The sequence below is a fragment of the Callithrix jacchus genome, chromosome 22 (genome assembly GCF_049354715.1).
Source record: "Callithrix jacchus isolate 240 chromosome 22, calJac240_pri, whole genome shotgun sequence".
In the NCBI taxonomy this organism is placed as follows: Eukaryota; Metazoa; Chordata; class Mammalia; order Primates; family Cebidae; genus Callithrix; species Callithrix jacchus.
In genome coordinates, this window is record NC_133523.1 from 13,756,033 (window position 1) to 13,781,622 (window position 25,590).

The following is a 25,590-nucleotide window of genomic DNA, read 5'->3' on the forward strand; positions in this document are numbered from 1 at the left end:
TCAAGCAATCCTCCCCACCTCAGCCTCCAAGCACAAGCCAGCATGTGTGGCTAATTTTTTTGCAGAGATAGGGTTTCACCATGTTGTCCAGTCTGGTCTCAAACTTCAGGGCTCACAGGATCCACCTGTCTCAGCCTCACAAAGTCCTGGGATGACAGGCGTGAGCCTCTGTGTGCAGCCCTAATACCACATTTTAATTGTGTGTTGGATTGAAGGAAGAAACGGGTACTCCATTTTCTTTCATTTCCCAGTCCTAACCGGTTTTAAACACACTAATATTAAAGTTTAAATGCCCTAGAGCTGAAAAAGAGATTTAAAAATTTGACAGTTTCACAGTATCTGGTATAAGTTGAAGTAAAATAATAAGCAAGATTTGAGTGAATTTTACATCTTTAAAAATGAAATCAGAATAATCTGAGAAAAGATTTCAGAGATAAAAAGCATGGTTTGGCCAAATTTAAAACAGCAATAGAAGCAATAAGTAGCAGATGAAATATTACCAAACAAAAATTAGTAACATAAAAAAAAATCAGTAAATGAATTATCCCACAACTCCAGTCAAAAGGACAAAATAGATTAACAAGATGAAAGAAAAAATGTTACAAATACACAGATCAACCTTACCAATACTGTGTATAGAAAGAAAACAGTATTTTTTTTGACAAATGTATTGAGCATCGAGCATCTAGTATACTACACCCATGATACAGTAGAGAATCAGAGAGACGTGAAATGTGTCTTCACAACATTCACATTCTAGAACAAATGAAGCTGAAGTAGTAACCAAAGAAATTACTGAAGAAAACTATGCGTATGAAGAAACGGGGCAGGAAGAGAAGGAAAGGAAAGAAATAAATGTGTACATTTTATGTTTTAGCCAATTTTAAGGCAAAGAGATTCTGACAGAATTTCAAAGATTTCAGAAATAAAGTAAGTATCCTTCAAGCACGGTGAGGACTGTCTGGGGTAATCACGTTTTTTTAAAAATATGGGTGGCAATGTTTTAAAACAAATACCACGTGTGGACAAGGGTATGGTTAAATTGGCACTCCCACACATTTGAAGTGGGAACATAAATTGTTTTACTTTTCTAGACATAAATTTGACAATTCTACTTCATGTAAAGCTTAAGAACCTTACCAAGGTTTCTCCCAGGCATGGTAGCTGACGCCTGCAATCCCAGCACTTTGGGAGGCTGAGAAAAGTGGATCACTTGAGGTCAGCTGGATCAGCTGAGGTCAGGAGTTCCAGACAATCCTCATGGTCAAACTTCATCTCTACTAAAAATAAAAAAATTAGCTGGGTGTGGTGGTGTATACCTGAAATCCTAGCTACTTGAGAGGCTGAGGCAGAATTGTTGAACCCAGGAGGCAGAGATTGCAGTAAGTATCATCAAAGTGATACTGTTGAATCAGTCAATCAATCAATCAATCGATCAATCCTTACTAAGGTTTCTTATACCCTTCCCATCCCCTTCCATTCTTTGTGCTATTGTCGTACCTTTTACTCCCATGTGTTATAAAACTTGTAATGCATTATTATTTTTGCTTTAAACAACTATCTTTTTAAAGCTACTATTTCTTTAATTCGCAGTGTTGTGCAACCATCGCCACCAATTGCAGAACATTTCCATCAGGCAGAAAGGGAAATCCTGTACCTGTTAGCAATCACCTTTACAAGAGTCTTTTAAAGAGATAAAAAAAGAAAAAAAAGTTGTCTTATTTTTACTTCCACATTAGTTCTAGCACTTCTCAATCTTTGGTGAAGATCTAAATTTCCATTTTAAATCATTTGCCTCCTGCCTGAACAACTTCAACATTTCCTCTGGAGGTCAGCCGGCAACAACTTCCAGTAGGCCTTTCTTTTTTGAGACAGGGTCTCGCTCTGTCACCCAGGCTAAAGTGCAGTGTGGCTCAATTACAGCTCACTGCAGCCTCTGCTTCCTGGGCTAAAGCAATCCTCTCACCTCAGTCTCCCAAGGAGCTGGGACCACAGGCACGCGCCACCATTGCCGGCTGATTTTTGTATTCTTTGTAGAGATGGGGTTTGCCAAGTCACCCAGGCTAATCTCAAACTCCTGGATTCAAGCAATCCGCCTGCCTCAGCCTCCCAAACTGCTGGGATTGCAGGTGTTGGCCACTGCACCCAGTCCCAGTAGGCTTTTTTAAAAAGTACCTTAAAGGTGTCTCTCCAGGCCAGGCACAGTGGCTCACACCTGTAATCCCAGCAATTTGGGAGGCCGAAGCAGTCAGATCATGAGGTCAGGCGTTTGAGACCAGCCTGGTCAACATAGTGAAATCTTGTCTCTACTAAAAATACAAAAGTATTAGCCAGGTGTGGTGGCATGCACCTGTCACCTCACCTACTCGGGAGGCTGAGGCAGAAGAATCACTTGAACCTGGAAGGCAGAGGTTGCAGTGAGCCGAGATCAGGCCACTGCACTCCAGCCTGGGCAAAAGTGAGACTGTGTCTGGGCAGGGAGGGGGGAATTAAAGAGGTCTCTCCATTGTATTCTGATTTGCTAAATTTCTGATGAGAAGTCTGCTGTCATTCTTATCTCTGTTACTCTGTATGTGATGTGTATTGTTTTTCTCTGCCTGCTTTCAAGATTTTCTCTTTATTATTGATTGTCAACAATGTGATAATGATGTGCCTTGGTGTGGTTATCTTTATAGTTATTCTCCCTGGGATTCTTAAATATGTGGGCTTATAGTTTTCAGCAAATTTGGAACTTTTCTGGTCATGATTCTTTTACAATCTCTTTTCTGTTCTCCCCTTTCCCTCTTTTCTGGGGCTCCAATTACATATATGTCAGACTGTTTCTATCTCTTTGTTATACTCATTGATGCTCTATCAATTTTTCCATTTTTCTTTCTGTTCTCATTTTGGACAGTTTCTATTGCTGTCCTGAAGTTCACTGATGTGCAGTGTCTCTACTGTTAATGCCATCATTGTACTTTAAAATTTATTTTGAACTCTAGATGTTCTGTTTGGGTCTTTTAAAAATATACCTTCCAGTTCTCTTCCCATGATGCTAACCATCTCTTCTTCTTTTCTGAACTGAGAGCATATTTATAGTTGCTGTTTTCATGTCTTTGTTAATTCCATCATCTCTGTCATTTCTGGATCTAGTTCTGATGACTGTTCTCCTGATTATGTCACTTTTCCTGGTTTTTTGCATGCTTGGTCATTTTATTGAATGCCTAACATTATGAGTTTTGTGTTTTGGATTTTATATACTCCTTTAAATAGCACATTTAAATGGACTTTGATCTCACACACAGGTAAGATTCTTTCGATTGGCTGTGTGAGATTAATCTTTACATCTTCCAAGACTTGCTTTTTCATTGTTAGAGTAGGTCCAGAGCAGCCTTAAACTTAGGGCTAACTTAGCCTCATTACAAAAGGCCATGCCCTTTTGATGCCCTTGTATATACTCTGGCTAATGGCAACACAGACTATTCCAGCTCTGTGTGAGCTCCAGGAATCGTTTGGCCTGCTCCTTTCCAGTGGGGTTCTTTCTCTGGCCTCAGATGCTTTCCTCTCATGCATGTGTAGATCAGGACTCAACCTGACTTCAGGAGACTCCTCCACCTGCCTCTGGAGTTCTGTGTACAACTCCCACCTCTCTGGTACTCTGCCCCACAAATTATGATAATCTTTCCTCCCCACCAATCCCCATCTTGTCCTCTCAATTCAGTAAGACACCAGGCTTTATTTGGGTTCACCATCCCTGCTCTACAGCCTGAAAACTACCTCCAGATGGTAAATTGGGGCAACCATACAGCTCAGCAGGTTTGTTTCCCACCTTTCAGTGACAACAGTCTTGTGTTGCCTGTCACCCAATGCCCACAAATTGCTATTTCATATATTGTCCAGTTTTCTGGTTGCTTAAAATAGCAAAGTAAATCCAGTCCTTGTTATTCCATCACTGCTGGACAGAATATATATTCAATTACATATTCAAGTAACAGTTTCTCAATTTCGTATCTTGTTGTTGCTGTTTTGAGACAGGGTCTCATTCTTGCCCAAGCTGGAGTGCAGTGGCTCATAACTCACTGCAGCCTCAAACTCCTGGACTCCAGGCAACCTCCCACCTAGGCCTCCCAAAGCACTGGGATTACAAGCATGTGCTGCCATTACACCCTCAATTAGTATCTCAAGGCTTAGTCTTCATCGAGCTCTATCTCTTTATAAAGCCAAACATCTTTCCTCCTTTTTTCTTGGAATGTGCTCTGCTCTTCTCAGTTTGACCCTAAACTCTTAATTCTCCCACCTCTTTATGATTTCTGATTCTTGAATCCTGAAAGTTTTAGAAAAGCATAGGCAAGTTTCCAAAATCCTATTCTTGCCACATTTTCTTCTACATCTGTGTAGGATCTCACCCTGTCCAATTTCAGCAAGTCCCACAAATTCATTCACGACCTCTTTTGGAGCTAACTCTTAACAGAAGTACTATGCAACTGGCCTTGGGCTTCTTCACTCACAGAGGGGGAAAAGGTGAATACAAAATAGAATTTCTACATTTTAAAGTGTGTGTGTATATTTTTTTTTTTTTGAGCAGAGTCTTGCTCTGTCACCTAGGCAGTTCAGTGGTTCAATCTTGGCTCACTGCAACTTCTGCCTTGGGTTCAAGCAATTCTCGTGCCTCAGCCTCCCAAGTAGCTGGGACTACAAGCACATGCCACCACACCCAGCGCTAATTTTTGTATTGTTAGTAGAGATGGGGTTTCACCATTGGCCAGGCCAGTCTCGAACTCCTGGCCTTAAGTGATCCACAAGCCTCAGCCTCCCAAAGTGCTAGGATCACAGGCACGAACCACCATACCAGCTATATAAATACCTTTATACACATATAACCAGAGGAGAAAAACAGAAGTAAATTCACTTAAGTTTTAAGAATCATGATCTGTTTTATGGGTAACATTTTATTTTTCTGTATTTTCAATACACACACATTCGTGCACACACGTGCACGCGTGCACACACACACACACACACACATACACACACACAGAGCCCTATTTTTTTAAGTCCCCATTTCTAGCACATAACTCCAGCTGTTTTTGCAGGCCAGAATCTCACACTACTATTTTCAAAAGCAAGTCACATTATCTTCCACCTAGAGCTGTCTTTCTCCCTCTGTGCCCAGTCCTCCCATAAGCTTCAGAGTCATTTCAACTTGTTCTTCTGTTCCCACATCTAGTCAAAAATCCTACTGGAAACAATACATTTCAATCCCTGAGAAACAATATTATTACAGAGGGCTTTAGAATAATGATCTCAAAGGAGCACTAAAAAGCTAGCAAAATGAAAACCCCCCCTTTTTCCAGGTCAGAGATGTGAGGAAAATCTGCAAGGAGAAAGCCATACGCTTGGCATAGAAGCAGCTTGTTCCTGAGGAAATGATGGAGATTTGAAAGAGCAGGCCAAAGTTGGACAGTAAGCCAAGGGGGAAACTGTTGAGCAGAGTCAAGAGGCTGGGGACCTGAGCCTGCATTTTGGGGGTACCCACAGAGGACAAAAGGGGGAACACGTCATAAATCCAGTTTCAAATGGCACTTTGGCCTAAAGTTGTTTTGTTGCCCAAACTGGCATTTGATATTCGTTGAAATGAAAAAGACACACCAGCCATCAACTTTTTACCATGTAATTAACCAGCTCTGAATAATGTCATGTCTTTTTACTTTAATGCTCTTTTGAAAATGTACAGAATTCAAAAGTCACAAAATAGTATGGACCTTGAGAACATTGTGCTAAGTGTAACAAACCAGTTACAGAAAGATAAATATTACAGGATTCCACTTGCATGAGCTGTCTAGAGCAGTCCAGGTGATAGACTCGCCGGGCAGGAGGAAGTATCAAGTACTTGTTTAATGGCTATGAAAAGGTTTGGAGACTGGTTGTACGATATGAATATACTTAACACTGCTGAACTGTACCTTAAAAATGTTTAAGGTAGTGAGTTTTGGTATATGCATTTTATCACAATTAAAAATTTAAAAAAATCTTAAGTCACAAAGTAGGATAGAAAGTATCACCCAATTGTGCCTTCTGGCCACTCAGGATATCGTCTCATCTTTCCAAGTACATTCTATCTATATATGTTTGCAAATATACGCCTTTTGAGATAAAACACACCCATACACAAATAGTACCATATTACATGTACTGTTCGTGCACTTTGGTCTTTTCATTTACTATATCTTAGAGACCTTACTAAATTACTTCATATCAAGCTGCCTTACTCATTTTAAGAGCTGCTACTAATCCACTGTATTGACTGTATCAATTATTCACCAGTTCCCTACTTATGAGTAATTAGGTTTTATACAAACTTTTGTGCTTACAAACACAGCAACGAACACCTTCGTGCTATTTTTAACCCCTACATATCCAAGAGTGTGTGTAAATATCTGTTATATGCCTAGGATAAAACTGCTAAAACAAAAGTTACATGCATTCTTTACGTGTGACTGCGTGTATGCATGCTATTTTTATTTACATAAAAATGTGTACCGAAGTATAGGATACATTCAGAACAGTACATAATTCTTAAGTTCATAGGTCAATGAGTTTTCCCAGTATATTCCCACCTAAACACAGACAAAAAAAAAAAAAATGAAGATTATAAGACTCCAAAAGCCCCTCATGTCTCCACCCAGTGAGCTCCACAAGAGTAATACTACCCTGACTTCTAACACAACCAATTTTGTCTGGTTTTGAACATGTATTTCTGTGTTTGGCTCTGTCACCTAACATTATGTTTGTGAGTCATTCATGTTGTCTGAATTGTAATTCATTCATTCATTCTTATTGCTCTATAGTATCCCAGTATGTAAATACATCACAACTTACCTAAATTATCTATACTACAGAAGGGATGTCTATTCTTAAATTTTACTAAATATTATTCAATTGCTCTCTCTAGTGTCTAGAATTTTACCATCAATACACAGAAGAAGCTGTTTTCCTACACCTTAGCCAACAGCTAATCAAAGTTCTTAATCTTGGCTAATGGGAAATTTTTAAAATGCTTTTAGTACAGTTTCAATTTGCTTTACTAACGACTGAAACTGAGGAACATTTCAAACATCTATGTATGAAAGCCACTTGTCTTTCCTTTGAACTGTCTTTAACGAGCCCACTTGTCTAATGAGCTGTTGGCCTTGTCTATCAGCAAGCGATCCTGCTTTGTAAAGGAAACTAGCCCTTTGAACAGCTTATCACTGGAGTCCCAATTTTGTTTATACTAGAGTTTTTGCCATGTCTAGGTTGTCTGCATTTTTTTTTTTTCTTTTGAGATAAGAAGTCTCGCTCTGTCGCCCAGGCTGGAGCGCACTGTAGTGGTACAATCTTGGTGGCTCATGCCTGTAATCCTAGCACTTTGGAAGGTCAAGGCAGGTGTATCACTTGAGGTCAGGAGTTCAAAACCAGCCTGGCTGACATGGTGAAACCCCCATCTCTACTAAAAAAAAAAAAAATTAGCCAGGCATAGTGGCAGATGCCTGTAATCCCAGCTACTCAGGAGGCTGAGGCAGGAGAATCGCTTGAAACCGGGAGGTGAAGGTTGCAGTGAGCCGAGATCACACCACTGTACTTTAGGCTGGGTGAGAAAGAGACTCCATATCAAAAAAAAAAGAAAAAAAAGTGAATGGCAAGCTAGTTCTCTTTTTTCCCAAATGGCTACTCAGTTGATCCAATACTATTTACTAAGGAATTCACTATTTTCATCATATACCACTGTTGACCACACAAAACATTCCTATAAATGAGGCTACTTCAGTGCTCTCAACTCTGCGCCAGTGACCTGATGCTCAAATTGGTTTGGCTTCAACGTACACTTTAATATTTGACAGCACTCATACCCCCTTCATGAACAGTTTCATAATTTTGGTGAAAATTTTCATTTTTTTTCTTTCACATAAGAATCAAGTTTTTAAAAGCCTATTGAGATATTAATTGAGGAGCCCGGGAGTTTAAGACCAGCCTAGGATCCAAGATGGCCGATCATCAAAAGCTCGGGACTGTAGCTCCCAGCAAAGGCTCAGAGAAGGAGACGACGCCACACTTTTAGATGAATTTTCATTACTTACAAATCAGCCGATTCCCAGTGGAGGAGCCCCACGGGTCGCCAGCACGACTCTCGTGGCCACCAAAGCGGTTTTGCAGGTGCCTCGGCACAGCAGCTCTTCAAGCAGAGCAAACGGGACCGCTTCCCCTACTGACCGGAGTTTGGAGCTCCGGGAAGTCAGAGCCGCTTGTTGCGGACTCAAGAGGGAAGCCAGACCAGAGATTCCCAGGCAGAAGAGCACCATCATCAGTCTTACCGCTGCTATTTAGGCCGCCACAGTGGGTTGCTCGAATCCCAGCACTGGGAATCAATAAATTGGACTTCGACTCAGAAACCTAAGTAGAAAGGCAGTTCATCTACAATGAAGGGAAAAAAACAGCCTAAGAAGGCCGAGTATACCCAAAATCAGAACCCATCAGCCCTGATGGAAACAAGCCCTGATGGAAAAGGACTCATCAGCAACGGAACAAGCCCTGATGGAAAAGGACTCATCAGTAACGGAACAAGCCCAGATGGAAAAGGACTGTGTTCCATTACCTGAAGTAGGCTTTAAACGGTGGATAAGAAACTTCTGGGAGTTAAAGGAACTTGTTCTAACCCAATGTAAAGAAACTAAGAACTTTGAAAAAAGGTTCGATAAAATGATGAAAAGAATAGACAATATAGAGGGAAATACAAATGAACTTACGGAGTTGAAAAATACAACACGAGAACTTAGTGAAATATGTACAAGCTTAAATAGCCGAATGGATCAAGCAGAAGAAAGGATATCAGAGGTCGAAGACCAATTTAATGAAATAAAATAACAAGACAAGAGGCGGGTGGATCACGAGGTCGGCAGATCGAGACCAACCTGGTCAACATGGTGAAACCCCGTCTCTACTTAAAATTACAAAAAATTAGCTGGGCACAGTGGCGTGTGCCTGTAATCCCTGCTACTCAGGAGGCTGAGGCAGGAGAATTGCCTGAACCCAGGGGGCGGAGGTTGCGGTGAGCCGAGATCGTGCCATTGCACTCCAGCCTGGGTAACAAGAGCGAAACTCCGTCTCAAAAAAAAAAAAAAAAGAATAGAGAAAAAAGGATAAAAAGGAATGAGCAAAGTCTCCAAGAAATATGGGACTATGTGAAAAGACCTAATATACGTTTGATTGGTGTACCTGAATGTGATGGAGAGAATGAATTCAAGCTGGAGAACACTTTTCAGGACATTATCCAGGAAAATTTTCCCAACTTAGCAAAGCAGGACACTATTCAACCCCAGGCAATACAGAGAACACCACAAAGATATTCCTCAAGAAGACCAACCCCAAGGCTTGCTATCGTTAGATTCACCAGGATCAAAACGAAGGAGAAAATATTAAGGGCAGCCAGAGGGAAAGATAGGTTACCCATAAAGGGAAGCCTATCAGGCTTACGGCAGATCTCTCAGCGGAAACCCTACAAGCTAGAAGAGAGTGAGGGCCAATATTCAATATACTTAAAGAACAGAACTTTCAGCCCAGAATTTCATATCCTGCTAATTTAAGCTTTACAATTGAAGGTAAAATAAAATCTTTTAGGAACAAGCAAGTACTCAGAGATTTTATTACCACCAGGCCTGCTTTACAAGAATTTCTAAAAGAAGCATTATATATAGAAAGGAACAACCAGTATGAGCCTTTCTAAAAATACACCAAGAAGTAAAGAGCATTAACATAAAGAAGAATTTACATCAACGAAAGGATAAAATAGCCAGTTAATATCAAATGGCAGTAACCCTAAATTTAAATCGACTAAATCCCCCAATCAAAAGATACAGACAAAATCTAATGGTATATCTAAAGATATACAAAGACTCAAAATAAAGGGTTGGAAAAAAACTTACCAACCAAGTGGAGAGCAAAAATAAATAAATAAAAAGCAGGAGTTGCAATTCTCATAATTAATAAAATAGATTTTAAAGCTACAAGGATACAAGGGTAAAAGGATTAATGTAATAATAAGAGATCTTAACACCCAGATACATAAGACCCATAATGAGATTTAGATTCAACGCGACAGAAAATTGATAACGATATCCAGAACTTGAACTCAGATCCAGAACAATTAACTCAATAGAGCTCTCCATTTTAAACACACAAAATATACATTATCTACTTTAAACACACAAAATATTGATCGGCCATTATTAATACCTATTTTAGGAATGAAGTAACATTTCTTTTTCCCTCTTTTTTTCCTTTTTCCCTCTTTTTCTTTCTCAAAAGAAAAAAAAAAAAAAAAGACCAGCCTAGACAACATAGTGAAATCCCATGTCTACAAAAAATACAAAAAAATAACCACTGTGGTGCAGGCCTGTAGTCTCAGCTACTCAGAAGGCTGAGGTGGGAGGATCGATTGAGCCTGGGAGGTCGAGGCTGCAATGAGCCGGTATCGTGCCACTGCAGTGCAGCCTAGGCAACAAAGCAGGACGCTGTTTCAAAAAAAAGCATGAAAAAAAAAAAAAAAAAAGGGAGGAAAGCTGAATGTAATGTAGTCTCCTGGATAGGATTGTGGAACTGAAAAGGACATCAGGGAAAAATTAATGAAATATGAATAAAGTATGAAATTAAAAAAAAAAGATAAAAAAAGAGATATTGAGATTACTTTAAATTCACAAATTATGTGTGTGTGTATATATACACACATATTTTTTACTATATATATATGTATATATATATTTTTCCCTCCCCCAGAGATGGCATCTCACTATATTGCCCAGGCTTGTCTTCAACTCCTGGCCTCAAGTAATCCTCCCACCTCAGCCTCCCAAAGTGCTGGGTAATAGGTGTGAGCCACTGTGCCTGACCTATTTCCCTCAATTTAAGATGCATGGTTATTTTATGCCAATGGAAAGAGCTTCTTTAGACTTAAACGCTTCTGTTTTCCTATCACATTTGACTTGTGCTTATAATGAAAGGAAAGTTATATAAAATAAATTAAGATGCTCCTAACCTATCTTCATAATTACCACATGACCAGAAGTACCTGGAAGATGTCATTAGTTTTAAGGCATACCTTAACTTTAGAAATCATAAAAGGTTAAAAAAAAATGTCTTTCTAACAATATAAAATACAGCAACTTAGAGGGGATACTGACATCTTATCAATGTGAGAGCTATCCTATTCAAGAACAAAATGTTTTAGCATTTATTCAATTCTTTTATGAGCTTCAGTAAAGTTCTGTAATATTTTTAGAAGTATCTTTCATTTTCTTGTTAATTTGTGTGAATTATTAAGCTTATCTTACTTTTTCTTTGCAGAGATAGGGTCTCACTGTATTCCCCAAGCTGGTCTCAAACTCCTGGGCTCAAGTGATCCTCCCACCTTGGCCTCCCTCCCAAAGTGTGGGGATTACAGGCATGAGCCACTGTGCCCAGCCAGTTTATTTCAAAGTAGAATTTTTTCCTTCAAAAATTCTGCTTGGAAAATGTGCAAAACCTTTATACAGAAAATTATATAACAATATTGAGAAAAAAATTAAAGATCAAAACACATGGAGAAATCATGTTTATGAATCAGAAGATTCAATGGCATAAAGATTTCAAATTCCCATTACAGCAGGTGTAACTAAAAACAAAACAAAAAAATTTCCATTATTCCAAACCGATTCAACACAATTCCAATAAAAATCCTAACAGGTATTCTTGTGGAACATCACAGCTGGTTCTAAAATGTATGTGGAAAAATGCACATGGCCCAGGGCCACACAGAACCAAGAGTTATTATCCACTGGATAGCAAGACATAAAACTAGACGAGTGGTTCTCAAACTTTTTGGTTTGACATTCCTGCAAACTACTGAGATTCTAAAATGCTTTCATTAACCTGGATTACAGCTATTGTATTTATCACATCAGAAATTAAAACAGAAAACTTATTTATTTATTTATTTATTGAGAAGGAGTCTCCCTGTCACCCAGGCTGAAGTGCAGTGGCACTTGGCTCACTGCAACCTCTGCTTCCCAGATTCAAGCAATTCACCTGCCTAGGCCTCCCGAGTAGCTGGGGATTACAGGCATGTGCCACCACATCCCACTAATTTTGTATTTTTAATACAGACAGGGTTTCACCATGCTGCCCAGGCTGGTCTTCAACTCCTGACCTCAGGCGATCTGTCCACCTCAACCTCCAAAGTGCTGGGATTTCAGGCATGGCTCTAGCCATCACACCCAGCCAAAACAGAAAAAGTTTTTAATATCAATTCATTCATTTAAAAATAGCAAGAAAGATATTATATGCTAACATAAGTAACACTTTAATAAAAAAAATAACTGTTTTCCAAAACAAAAAAAAAAATGAGTGAGAAGAGTGGCACTGTTTGACACTTTCGGAAATCTCCTTTATTTGGGAGACAGCTTGGTTCTCTTATCTGCTTCTGCATTCAATCTGTTGCAACGCTGCATTTCATGTGGCCTCTGGAAAACCCTATCGTAAACTTGTGAGAGAGTGAGTCTGAGGCAAAAAAGTCACCAAGTGTTACTATGAAAATAGTTTTGGCCTGGCCAACACCCCACTCTGAAAGAGTCTCAGGAAACCAGGAATAGAAGAGGCAGGCAAATCCCTGGATACACAATCACCTGATTTGTGACCAAGGAAGCTCTACAGAGCAGGAGGGGATGGCCTTTTCAATAAATGGAACTAAACAGCATCATCGTCATCGTCATTGTCATCATCATGTTATCTAGAAAAACAGACTGACCCCATCTCACACCACACACACAAATTCCAGAGACTGTTGATTTAAATGTGAAAGGCAAACAATAACAAAATCATGCAGCTTATCTTCACACAGGGATACAAAAACCCCTGACTACAAAGGAAAACTCAGAAATGTTCAACTGCATGACAATTAAGAATTTCTTCAATCAGAGAAATGGAAATAAAAACTACAATGAGATGTCATCTCACTCCAACTTAAATGGCTTTTATAAAAAGAACGGTCAATGACAGATCATGATGAGGATGTGGGAAAGGGGGAACCCTTACACTGTTGTTGGGAATGTAAATTAGTACAAGCACTATGTGGACGTTCCTCAAAAAAACTAAAAATGGAACTACCGTGTGATCCAGCAATCCCACTGCTGGGTACACACCCAAAGGAAAGGAAATCAGCACACTAAAGAGATTCCTGCACTCCCAGGCTTACTGCAGCACTACTCACAACAGCCAAAATACAGACTCCACCTAAGTGTCTATCACTAGATGAATGGATAAAGAAAATGTGGTACTTGCACACAGTGCAGTACTATTCAGCCATCAAAATCAGTGCAATCCTGCCACTTGCAATAACATGGATAAAACTGGAGGACATCGTGGTAAGTGAAATAAGCCAGGCACAGAAAGACAAACATGGCATGTTCTCACCCATATGTGGGCGCTAAAGAAAAAAACTGAACCCACGTAGACAGAGTATAGGACAGGAATGGAAGTGGGAAATGAGGGATTGGTGAATGGGTACAAAAATACAGTTAAAAAGAACAAGTAAGTCTAGTGTTCAGCAGCACAAAAGGGCAACACGGTTAACAGTAATTTATATTTCAAAATAACTAATAGACTAGAATTGGAACATTCCTAACATGAAGAAATGATCAATGCTTCAGGTGATGGGGTACTCTACCCTAATTTGATAATTAAGCATTGTATGTTTTCATCAAAATACCACATCTGCCCCATAAATATGTGTGGTTATTATGTATCTGTAATAATTAACAACAAAAATTAAAACTTTTTCTGTTAGCAAAGAGATACCTTTAAGAGAATAAAAAGGCTAGCCACTAGCTAGTAAAAGATAGCTGCAGCACAGATACAGGGCAGGGAGGAGGGGGGACCAATATATTTATCCGTTATATAAACCAATAAAACAAAGAACATCTACCAGAAAATGAGGCAAAAGACTTCAACGAGCTCTTCAAACAGAAGATATACAAATGGCCAAAACAAAAAACATATAAAAGGCTGCTCAACCTCATTAGTAATCAAGGAAATGCAAATTAAAACCAATGTGGCATGTTAATTAGTACAACCACTTTGGGAAACTGTTCTGTCATTTCTAATAAAGTTAAATACTCATCTATCCCATGACCCAGAAATCCACTCCTAGATATATACCCAAGAGAAATAAGTATATATAAGAATATTCATAGCAGCTTAATTCACAATATCGAAAGCCTAGAATCAATAAGAAAATAAACAAAGTGTAATACAATCATACAACAGAACTCAGCAAGAAAAAAAGAGTAACCAACAACTTGGATCAATTGCAAAAAAATACCATTATGCTGGGCAAAAGAAGCCAGACATAGTAGAGTCCATATGGTCTGAGCTCATTTACATGAAGTTCAAAAACAAGCAAAACGCATGTATAGTGGCCAAAGTCAAAACACTGTGGATAGAATAGCAGCTTCTTTCTGGAAAAGAGCATGAGAGAACTTCCTGGGGTGATGGAAATACTCTATATCTTCATCTGGGTAGTGGTCACATAGATACATTTATATGTAAAATATTCTTTTAGGCTGCACATTTTCACATTTTATTGTGTATGACATACACGTCAGTTACACACAAAAACCCATTATGTACCAACCAGAATAGTTAATAAAATTTAAGATTGACAATTCTAAGCCTTTGCAAAGAAGTGGATAAGCAGGAATTCTCACACATTGTTGGTAGGAATCTAAACTAGTGCAACCACTTTGAAAAACAGTCTGGCATTACTAAGTAAAACTGAAGATACAAAAAAATGGTCATAGCAGCGGTATTCATAATTGCTATAAACTGGAGACAAATATCCATCAGAAAGAGAGTGAAGGCTGGGCATGGTGGCTCATGTCTAATCCCTGCACTTTGGGAGGCCAAGGCAGGTGGATCACCTAAGGTCAGGAGTTTGAGATCAGCCTGGCCAACATGGTGAAACCCCATCTCTATTAAAAATACAATAATTAGCTGGACGTTGTACTGTGCACCTATAGTCCCAGCTACTTGAGAGGCTGAGGCAGGAGAATCACTTGAACCCAGGGGGCGGAGGTTGCACTGAGCTGAGATCAAACCACTCCAGCCTGGGTGAAAAGAGTGAAACTCAGTTTCCAAGAAAAAAAGAGAGTGAATACAACTGTGTTAGATTCATAGTAGAGTATTATTCAGCAATGTCTAATGAACAAACTACAGCTCCATAAAACACGGGGGAATCTCATAAAATGACACTGAAAGCAACCAAGTAAAGAAAACAACTAAATGGTTCCATTTACATAAAGTTCAAAGAGCAGGAAAAACTAAACTACCAAGTTTGGGTGCAATCTTAGAAAAGTAAGAAAGTGATTTCCATGAAAGTCAGGAGAGAGGTAACATGTTTGAGGAGGAGGCATATAGCTGATTCGAGCTTTTAGGAGTGCTGGCATTGGTCTCTTTAATGACCTGAATATTGGTTACAGGGTTATGCTTTGCTGATTACAACAACAAAAGATGCACCGCTCAATGATTTTTCTGTGTATGTGTTTTTTTTGGGAGGAAAGAGGACGGAGTCTCAATGTGTCGCCCAGGCTGGGGTGCAATGGCATGGTCACAGCTCTGCAACCTCCACCTCCTGGATTCCAGTGATTCTCATGCCTCAGCTTCCTGAGTAGTTGGGACTACAGGTGTGTGCCACCTTGCCTGGCTAATTTTTGTATTTTTAGTAGAGATGTAGTTTCACCATATTGGTCAGGCTGGTCTCAAACTCCTGACCTCATGATCCGCCAACCTTGGCCTCCCAAAGTGCTGGGATCATAGGTGTGAGCCACGGTGCCCGGCCCTGTGTGTATGTTATTGTTCACAATAGAAGAAGGTTAAAAACAATCAATGGGACCTGGTGATTGATTGAATTTCGTGAGGGAGGAGAGGAGAGAGAAAGAATCACCGACAAGTCCCAGGTTTCTGACTTGCCCAATTGCTTGGGTGGCGATGCCTTTCTTTACTTTTCTTTTTGTTTGGAGACGGAGTCTTGCTCTGTCACCCAGGCTGGAGTGCAATGGCACAATCTCTGCTCGCTGCAAACTCTGCCTCCTGGATTCAAGTGATTCTCCTGCCTCAGTCTTCGAAGTAGCTGGGATTATAGGCACCCACCACCATGCCCAACTAACTTTTTTGTTTTTTGTTTTGTTTTGTTTTGTTTTAGTAGAGATGGTTTCACCATGTTGGCCAAGCTAGTCTTGAACTCCTGACCTCAGGCAATCCACCCACATCAGCCTCCCAAAGTGCTGGGATTACAGGCATGAGCCACCATGCCCAGACAGTGATGCCTTTTGTTAAGATAGCAAACAGCATTTTCAGAGGAAGAATATGAAATAAATCTTGGACCTGCTGAATTTAGAATACTTTTGAGACAGCCAGGTAGAGATGTCCAATACACAATTGTATTAGCAGATGGAGTTCTCAAGAGTAAAGGCTGGGGTAGAGATGAAAATGTTGGATTCGCCCACGAGTGAGGCATGGGCATGGCTGTGAATGTTTAGGGAAAGAAGAATGACAGAAGGGCCTAGGGCTGATTGTGGAACATCAACATTCAATGGCCAAATACAGGAGAATAAGCCAGAAAAAAGAAAAAACATGGAAAGTGGTAGGAGGAAAATGAAGAACATGTCATGAACCATTAAGCAAGAAGAAAGAGCATCTGAGGAGTAACAAGTCACTCTCTGCAGGCTGATGCACAGCTGGGGGTGACATGGATTATGTGTCATTCTCAGCAAGTCAGTTTTTACTCTACCTCTTTCTGGCTGACTTGACACAAGCAACAACCCAACAGAAAACCAATGCTTCTGAGAATGGCTGCAAGTTTTTATGTGCTATCTTTTGAGGCGAGAAACCAAGCCTGAGCTCTTCTTTCTCCTGATTCTCAGGAAGGAGGAAGGCAGATGTGAGAACACTGACTGAGTCTGTGCGTCATTGGGCAGCATCACTGTTAAAAGGTCAGCACACAGATGTGAGCTCACTTTTCTCCTTTCATGTGACTGAAGTGGTTGAGAAGGTGGTCGCTCCCCCACTGTCAGGGATAGCCAGGGCCAAACCTACTGCTTGGGCAGAAGAGGCCAGGGCAGGTGCCCATGGCCAGATCAGCAGTCAGCCAGGGCAAATGGGCTCACTCTGGTTACATGACCCGGGGCAACTGACAGAAAGGAGTGAAACGCGGGGAAAATCTCGGTGTGTTTGGGAACTGGGGAGATGAAAAGGGTTCATCTCATGGCCTGCTTTAGTTTGAAACAATTTAAGCTTAACTAGATTCCAAAAAAACCCAGCATTTCCACATGAACCAGCTGGGCTCATTCCAGTCTTCCACCCTGGAGTTTGCTGCCCAAGTCCTAGTTAAGAATAAAATGCACAGTCCTTTCGTTTTCCATTTGTCAGTGCAAATATTTAATACAAATCTTTCTCCCAGGGACCCTGTAGACTTGAAAACAGTGGCTATAGATCAGAGACAACGCTGATATTTCAGGGATCCCCGACCAGAATAATACGAAATTACCATAATTCCTCAATTTCTAGCACCACACACACACACACACACACACACACACACACACACAGGTAGGCTTACCTAACTCTCAGAAAATCACACAGATTCAACAAAAATAAATGTTAATTAATATGTTCCTTAATGGCTGGTGAATAATAATGTAAACTAAAAGAAAAACAAGTTTTATTTTTAAACCCACTATTGCCCCCCACCAAATATTTAAATCACAGAGTCTGAACTGACAGAACAGCTAATTAATACGGTCCTTTGGAAGGGAAATCTAGTGATACATATTTGAAACCAACCCTGTTATTTGTCACTTTTTTTAAAAAAATGACAAAAAATAATGACAAAACATTGTTTGATAAATCATAGTACATTCTTATAATGAAATACTATGTAAACTCTTTAAAAATGACATGCTTGTGTGAGAACTAGCTTTGAAGGAGACACAAAGTATTTACCAATTATCCTACTGAATGATAGCTAGGATTTGTGGAACACCTATGTACTAGGGCTGTGCTGACTGACTGTACACCTGCTGTTTAATTTTATAATAACCTCACAAGGCAGGTGGCAGACTAACCTCATTTAACAAATAAAATGGAAGCAGAGGCTTAAGTTTATTATCTAGTATCACTGAGGGAGGACATAGCAGAATTAGGATTTAAAACCATGAAACCTTGATTTCAGAACCTACGCTTCCACTCACTGTACCAGTGTGTCATAAAGTATACATACTCTTGATTAAATTATTTAATATGCATCAATGTTATATATTTCTTAATATACAGCAATGTACATAAAACATCAATGTTATGTATTTATCTAATATACATCAATGTATGAGTTCACAGCTCTTCCCACTAAGGATTTTTGGGTTTCTTTAGTAAATTTTAAGAAAACTATTACAAATAGTACAGATGGGTCAGGCGCAGTGGCTCACGCCTATAATCCCAGCACTTTGGGAGGCCGAGGTGAGTGGATCACGAGGTCAAGAGATCGAGACCATCCTGGTCAAAAAGGTAAAACCCTATCTCTACTAAAAATACAAAAATTAGCTGGGCATGGTGGTGCCCGCCTGTAGTCCCAGCTACTTGGGAGGCTGAGGCAGGAGAATTGCTTGAACCCAGAAGGCGGAGGTTGCGGTGAGCCAAGAACGTGCCATTGCATTCCAGTCTGCGTAATAGTGAAACTCCATTAAAAAAAAAAAAAAAAAGCAAATAGTAGAGATGATAGAAATATATGGCAAAAGTAACAAGGAGGCACTTCAGTGACTGAAAGTTTGGAGAACAAAACTCTCACCTTCTGAAAAGGCACTTTCTTCTTTATAACCTGCAATATTGTATGAAATTTTCACAATAATTACATTGTGAAACAGTTTTTTCTGTTTTTTGTTTTTTTTGAGACGGAGTTTCGTGCTTGTTACCCAGGCTGGAGTGCAATGGCGCGATCTCGGCTCACCGCAACCTCCGCCTCCTGGGTTCAGGCAATTCTCCTACCTCAGCCTCCTGAGTAGCTGGGATTACAGGCACACGCCACCATGCCCAGCTAATTTTTTGTATTTTTAGTAGAGACGGGGTTTCACCATGTTGGTCAGGATGGTCTCGATCTCTTGACTTCGTGATCCACCCGCCTCGGCCTCCCACAGTGCTGGGATTACAGGCTTGAGCCACCGCACCCGGCCCCAAACAGTTTTTTCAAAAAAAACAAAACCACCCCTCCTGAAACATTTTTCAAATAAAACAAGAGTAAAAGCACTATCTTAATGTGTACTCTCAGAAACTGGAAACATCCTTCATATCTAACATAAGAGTTAAATGCAGTTATCAACTTGATTAGTCCTTAATCATTACATTAGTGACAGTAAGAAAAACAGATCATACTATACTGCCAATTATTTCAAGAGCCTGAGTATACATATACCATATGTCATGATAAAGTCTCTTTAGACCCAAAATTAAAGGTGAAAAGAGAAATGAAAACAGGGAGAGATGATATAAAGCTTTTCCCTCAACTAATTTGCTCTAATCCTATCTTTGTAATACGTGTGTTTAGAACAAAACAATGCTACAATGAACATCTAGGTTAAAACTCTTATCAGCGAGGCAACTCCAGAATAGACACATACACCTTGATGGAAAGACCTGCTAGTGAGAACTGACTCCTTCCATATTCATTGATAAATTTAGCACAATTCTCATCAAAACCTCAATGGGATTTGTCTTAAAACTCATCAAGATAACTCTAAAATTCACCAGAAACAGTAAATTCATGAGAATAGCTAAGGAAAATTTGAAAATGAGCATATTTGCCCTATCAGATATCAAACTTCTATAAAAAGCCACAGGGGAGGGGAGGTAATGGAATAAACACAGACAGACCTGTCACTGGAACAGAACTGAGAATCCAGAAAGAAGCCTTATGTATGCAGGAAAACCTTGTGGCATTTCAAATATGAACAAGTCAGTGAACTGAGAGATGCAAAAGCCTATCCATTCAGGAAAAAGTTAGATTCCTACCCTCACACGAGACACAAAAGAAAATCCCATACGAACTACATGAGCTCAGTTAATATATGAAAATTTTTAAAAGATAATCTTGAAATGGTAGAGATTTTGCTGAACAAGAAAAAAAGAACCCAAAAGCTTTAAAGAAGTGAATGATTTTCAAGTTGAACAATGAATTTTTTAAGTGAAAGATCTGACCACGTAAGTTAAAACTTCTGTATAAAGACATCATAAACAAAATTAAAACACAAGTAACAAATGAGGACATACATGTACAACATATAACAAAAGATTAACCATTGTGAATCTAAAGAACTCCTATAAAGCAGTAAGAAGAAAAGATAAACAACCCAGAAGGGGGAAAAGTGGGCAACGGTATGAACAGGCAATATCCAGAAGACAATGTAACACCCAGTAAACTACAATCTAGGGGATTAAAGAAGTCATGGTTTTTAAAACTAACAAATTACACATATTTATATGATATCAGAATGGGAAATGCCATTTTAAACTTGAATCAACAGACAAAAATTACCAAGAAAAATCACTAAAATTTTCATAGACTTAAAAAGACCTCTGTACTAGCATATGTCTAAACCAATGTGAAAAATTTTAAGATTTATCTAGGCAGGAGAAGAAACAGTGAATAAAAACTCAAAAACCTCATTATCGAACAAGGTGATTATAAATTAAAAAATACTTTTTTTAAATGTGAAAACCATTAAACCTTGCGCTGATGCTTGGGGAAAATGCAAACCAAAACAATGACATGACAGTTTTCATATATCATATTGGCAAATATCTAAAAAGTGAGAATGCCCAACATTGGCAAGGGTACAAGACACCCAATATTCCCTTACATTACTGGTGGAATTTTTAACAACATGAGAAAACAGTTGTGATATGTTTTCTTTTTTCTTTTTTTGGAGACGGAGTCTCTCACTCTGTCATCCATGCTGGAGTACAATGGCACAATCTTGGCTCACTGCAACCTCCACCTCCCCGGTTCAAGCAGTTCTCCTCCCTCAGTCTCCCATGGAGCTGGGAATGATTTTTGTATTTTTAGTAGAGTGGGGTTTCACTATATTGACCAGGATGGTCTCAAACTCCTGACCTCAGGTGATCCACCTGCCTCAGCCTCCCAAAGTGCTGGGATTACAAGTGTGAGCCACCATGCCTGGACAACTTTTTATTTTAAAAGTACTATAATTACAAACCACAGGAATTTGCAAAAAACTAAACGGGGAGGTCCAAAGTACGCTCACCCAAATTTCTCCAAGGTTGTAACTTATGTGACTCTAGTACACTGTCACCATCAGGAAACTGACCTTGGTACAATCCCAAGTTTATTCAGGTTTCACCAGTTTTGTATGCAAAATGGGACTTGAGAATGCTAGGATTTGTATGCAGTATGCGTTTCTGTGGTTGTATAAAATTTTATCACATTGGCAGCTTTGTATAATCACACCTGAGATACAGAACTGTTCCATCCCTACACAGCTCCCTCATGCTACCACTTTAAACCGCACCACCCCTCACCTCCCACTCCTAACTACTAGCAACCACTAAATCTGTTCTCCATCTCTGCAGTTTGTTATTTCAATAATGTTACATAAATGCAATCATACAGTATGTAACCTTTAACTCTCTCTCTCTCTCTTTTTTTTTGAGATGAACTCTTGCTCTGTTACCCAGGCTGGTATGCAGTGGCACAATCTTGGCTCACTGCAATCTCCACCTCCCAGGTTCAAGGGATTCTCCCGCCTCAGCCTCTCAAGTAGCTGGGATTACAGGCCTGTGCCACCATGCCTGGCTAATTTTTGTATTTGTTGTAGAGACACGATTTCACCATGTTGGTCAGGCTGGTCTTAAACTCCTGACCTCAGGTGATCCATCCGCCTTTGCCTCACAAAGTGCTAGGATTACAGTCATGAGCCACCACGCCCAGCCTTCACTCAGTATAACTCTCTTGAGATAACCCAGCAGTACAAATCAGTTGTCCTAATATATTAAAATTTAGCATGTTATGCACTTGAGTGTATACAAACATTTATAATATTTTAAAGTTTAAAACATTAAAATGTGAATCAAAGGCGTATGAAATCCCTGTTTCACTGACCCATAACAAGGATTCTGAGATACAAATTTTGAAAACTGCTAAACTAATACAAGTCTAGTACAATCCATTACAGGTTTGTAATGGATTCCTTATCTGAATGCTTTGGAGCAGAAATACTTTGAATTTGGAATTTTTTCAGATTCAGGAATATGTGCATTATATACCGGTTGAGCACCCCAATCTGCAAGTGCAAAATCCAAAATTCCAAAATCCCAAAACTGTGAGTGCCAATATGACACTCCAAGGAAATGCTCACCAGGGCATTTCAGGGTTTGGATTTTTGGATTAGGGATCCTCAGCCTGCACAAGCACTTTACAGAAGAAAGGCCCAGGGCTCAGTGCTATGCCTTATCAGTGTTTACAAGAGTACATGGTTTACAAGAATGCCTGGTTTTGCATTTTTTACGGCCAAGCTCTAGATTCTGGTTCTTTCCCAACCCAGTTGAATATGTTATATTCAAATATGACCATTTAATCTTCTTCTCAAATGACCACAGGTTTGCTACCCTTTCAAGTTCTTCTGAATGATCATGGAAATGAACTCCTCTTAAATTTCCAGATCTGGGTGGTGCTTTAGGAGGCACCACACCTCACAGCCAATTCCCCCGCCTCTATGTGCAGCAGGTCCACAAGACAAGGCCTCCCTCAGAAAGGGCTACCCCAGCCTAGGACGTTCAAACAAACTCTTCTCCCTCTCCTTCCCTCTAGGTGCCTAGATCCCCTGTCTCCTTCCTCCCTAAGCTAACCGGCTAAGTCTTCCAGACAGCTCACCCCCACTGCCTATCTGTTAGCTAACTAGTGTGACAAACCAAGTTCTCACACCTTCAGGTTTAGCAGGCAAACACTCCAGGAACTTACTTCTTAATACCAATACCTTCACAGTGATGTCCCTGCCTCTCCAAAGAGTGCTCTAAACAGGTAAAAGCTATAATACAAACTCTATAATAATTTTTGGTATACAGATACCAAACATGGCAGCATTTTTGTTTCAATCTATAAAATCTGGTTGATATGGTTATCGCTCTAACAATATTAGATCTAAATGGAATTTGAAGTAGTGGTAAAAGGCTGGTTGTGGTGGCTCACACCTGTAATCCCAGCATTTTGGGAGGCCAAGGTGGGAAGATCGCTTGAGGCCAGGAGTTTGAGACCAGCCCAGGCAACAAAGTGAGACCTTGTCACTATGAAAAATAGAGAAAATGAGCCAGGTGTGGTCTACAGGTCTACAGGGGTGTGCACCTGTAGACCCAGCTACTTGGGAAGCTGAGGTGGGGGAATTACTTGATGTGGGGAGGTTGAGGCTGCAGTGAGCCATGACTGCACCACTGTATTCAGCCTGGGGAGACAGAGTGAGACAATGTCTCAAAAAATAAAGAAAGGAAAGAAAAGAAAAAAGGAAAGGAAGAAAAGGAAGGGAAAGAAGGGAAGGAAGGGAAGGCAGGAAAAAGGAGAGGAGAAGAGGGGAGGGGAAGGAAGGAAATGAAAGGGAAGGAGAGGGAAGGATGGAGAGAGGGAGGGAAAGGAAGAAAAAAAGAAAGAAGGGAAGACAGGAAGACAGAAAGAAAGAGCAGTGGTAAAGAGCTTGGACTCTTGAGCCAGTCTACCTGGGTTAGACTCAGGTCTCTGCCACTGTACTACCTGGATCAAGTGTTAGTCAGTTTGTGTGGCTCCGTTTACTCATCTGTAAAATGGCAATAAAAGCTACCTGCCTCATGGGACTGTCATGAGACTTCAGTAATATATGTAAAGCATTCAGGCCACTGCCTAGCACACAGTAAGTATTATCTGTAGGTATTAACATTTGTCTCTACTACAGTCCAGATTCATTTCTTTGTGATATTTCTCTATTCTTCTTGGACTCTCTGCAGCTCAACCTGCTTCTAGAACTTCCATACCAGGAAACAATGACAATGTTAAGAATTTTATTTATTTATTTTTTAATTGCATTTTAGGTTTTGGGGTAAATGTGCAGAACATGCAAGACAGTTGCATAGGAATACACATGGCACTGTGTTTTGCTGCCTTCCTCCCCTTCACCCACATTTGGCATTTCTCCCCAGGCTATCCCTCCCCAGCTCCCCCCCGCTGCTGTCCCTCCCCTATTCCCCACAATAGACCCTAGTGTGTAGTACTCCCTTCCCTGTGTCCATGTGTTCTCATTTTTCATCACCCGCCTATGAGTGAGAATATGCAGTATTTCATTTTCTGTTCTTGTGTCAGTTTGTTGAGAATGATGTTCTCCAGATTCATCCATGTCCCTACAAAGGACACGAACTCATCATTTTTGATGGCTGCATAATATTCCATGGTGTATATGTGCCACATTTTCCCAGTCCAGTCTATCATTGATGGGCATTTGGGTTGGTTCCAGGTCTTTGCTATTGTAAACAGTGCTGCAATAAATATTCGTGTGCATGTGTCCTTATAGTAGAACGATTTATAGTCCTTTGGATATATACCCAGTAATGGGATTGCTGGGTCAAGTGGAATTTCTATTTCTAAGGCCTTGAGGAATCATCACACCGTCTTCCACAATGGTTGAACTAATTTACACTCCCACCAGTAGTGTAAAAGTATTCCTATTTCTCCACATTCTCTCCAGCATCTGTTGTCTCCAGATTTTTTAATGATCGCCATTCTAACTGGCGTGAGATCGTATCTCAATGTGGTTTTGATTTGGATCTCTCTAATGACCAACGATGATGAGCATTTTTTCATATGTTTGTTGGCCTCATATATGTCTCCTTTTGTAAAGTGTCTGTTCATATCCTTTGCCCATTTTTGAATGGGCTTGTTTGTTTCTTTCCTGTAAATCTGTTTGACTTTTTTGTAAATTCTGGATATCAGCCCTTTGTCAGATGGGTAGACTACAAAAATTTTTTCCCATTCTGTTGGTTGCCGATTCACTCTAGTGACTGTTTCTTTTGCCACGCAGAAGCTGTGGAGTTTGATTAGGTCCCATTTGTCCATTTTGGCTTTTGTTGCCAATGCTTTTGGTGTTTTGGTCATGAAGTCCTTGCCTACTCCTATGTCCTGAATGGTTTTGCCTAGATTTTCTTCTAGGGTTTTTATGGTGCCAGGTCTTCTGTTTAAGTCTTTAATCCATCTGGAGTTAATTTAGTGTAAGGTGTCAGGAAGGGATCCAGTAAAAATATGGAACGCATCACGAATTTGCGTGCCATCCTTGTGCAGGGGCCATGCTAATCTTCTCTGTATCGTTCCAATTTTAGTATATGTGCTGCCAAAGCAAGTACAAGAATTTTATTTCTTAAATTCATCTTGGTTATTCAAAACTACTAGAACGAATTCTCTTTTACGTCCTAGCAGTTATTAACATTTCACTAAATATAAATACAAGCATTTAAAGTAAGGCAGTAACGGAA

At 39.9% G+C, this 25,590-nt stretch overlaps 1 protein-coding gene and 1 non-coding gene across 6 annotated transcripts in view; both read right to left on the minus strand.

Moving 5' to 3' along the window:
* Positions 1-25,590, minus strand: part of LOC144580717 (uncharacterized) — a 100,880-nt gene that overhangs the window by 35,099 nt on the left and 40,191 nt on the right. The window contains exon 2 of one of the 5 annotated variants that reach the window (XM_078358960.1): positions 1,141-25,445. The exons of the other annotated variants lie outside the window; for them this stretch is intronic. The gene's annotated coding sequence lies outside the window, so the exon portion shown is untranslated. The remainder of the gene's footprint in view (positions 1-1,140; positions 25,446-25,590) is intronic. 5 annotated transcript variants of the gene reach the window in all.
* Positions 25,355-25,461, minus strand: LOC118150319 (U6 spliceosomal RNA). Its single transcript, XR_004738434.2, has one exon. It is a non-coding gene; the product is annotated as a U6 spliceosomal RNA (small nuclear RNA).